At 39.1% G+C, this 1,555-nt stretch overlaps 1 pseudogene; it reads left to right on the top strand.

The window, feature by feature from the left end:
- The first annotated feature begins 887 nt into the window (after positions 1-887).
- LOC110306460 overlaps positions 888-1,555 on the top strand; it is a 1,733-nt pseudogene continuing 1,065 nt past the window's right edge.

Below are 1,555 nucleotides of genomic sequence, written 5' to 3'. Positions count from 1 at the left end.
GGGTGCCCAGGACTGGGTGAGGTGGGAGTGCTGCATTCTGATGATGGTGAGTGGACTTGGTTTCTGTTAGTAAGATTCTTATGTTTCCCTTTCGCCATCTGGTAATCTCTGGAGTTAGTTGTTATAGTTGTCTCTGGTTAGAGCTTGTTTCTCCAGTGATTATGTTAGCCTCTATCAGCAGACCTAGGAGACTAGCTCTCTCCTGAGTTTCAGTGGTCAGAGCATTCTCTGCAGGCAAGCTCTCCTCTTGCAGGGAAGGTGCCCAGATATCTGGCGTTCGAACCTGCCTCCTGGCAGAAGTTGTGTTCCACTCACCAGAGGTCCTAAGATCCCGTGGAGTGTCCTCTGGAGACCTTGGGGAGTATCTGCTGACTCTGCGCCCCAGGTGACCCGGTGCTGGTGCTGACCAGAAGGGCAGGTTCAGAGGTACAGTCTAGCAGGCGTGGTGCAGGAGGAGCTGAGAATTCTATATTATCATCTGAAGGCTGCTACAATACTTCATGATGACATTTTTAAAAACAACTGGGTTATACCCAATTGTGCAAATGAGCTTTGCGGCTGCTAGAGAGAACATTCTCATCCAGAGAAGAATTCTTTGGACTCTTTATGGGCACTTGAGGAGGCAATTTTTTTCAAAAACACATTGTTTGCCTACTCTGAATCTGAGATGCTAGAAAATTATTTTTTTTCCCATGGGCCTCAGTCCTATTCTTTGTCAATTTATTCAGAGATGCTAAGATCAGCTTACCAGTATCATCATTTTTCTTATTTTTTAAAGACTATCAGCAGTTTTTAAACAGAGTCACCAAATTTGTTTCTGCCTACAAATGATAAATCAGATAATCATTTGTAGTTATCTCCTCACATCTGTAAAATAGTTTGACACCATGGATTTACTACACTCTAAGCTCCCAGGAGAAGCTTCAGTAACTAGAGAGACTTTGACACTTGCAGGTGTTGGCAAAATGGAAAGCCTATTCCAGATGCTTAAAAGAGTCACACTTATATTTATTTTGCTAAAGAACCACGACTGGTATGAAAATTGGTAATTTGTATGACTCAGTGGCCTCTAGAGTAGAACTTATAGAAGGACTATCTAACTTTCTATCTCTTTCTTTCTTACTTACTTTCTATCTATCCATCTATCTATCTCTGTCTAACTACCTCTCTATAGTAAATAAACTATATATTTACATTTTAAACTATACATTTTTATCTATCTAATCTATCTATCAATCAGTCATATATATTTATATTTGCAATAATTTATAGGCTATGGTTTATATACATAAATATATGATTTATTGTATCTATGGGATATACATACATACACACACACACACACACACATATACACATATATATATATATATGTGTGTGTGTGTGTGTGTGTGTGTATGTATGTATATATATGACTGATTATATAGGATGTAAAGACAAACATTCTAGACTAGTACAGTAAGATCTGTAAAAGGGGGCTTCGACAGAGTAGTGCTTTTGTTCGTGGCTTTCTGAAGGTGTTCACTGAAGCGATAGGTTGGAGAATTCAGCTACA

This window comes from Mus caroli, chromosome 2, assembly GCF_900094665.2.
Source record: "Mus caroli chromosome 2, CAROLI_EIJ_v1.1, whole genome shotgun sequence".
Taxonomy (NCBI): Eukaryota; Metazoa; Chordata; class Mammalia; order Rodentia; family Muridae; genus Mus; species Mus caroli.
The sequence above is the reverse complement of the archived record's forward strand: the minus strand, read 5'-3'. Positions and strand labels throughout refer to the sequence as shown.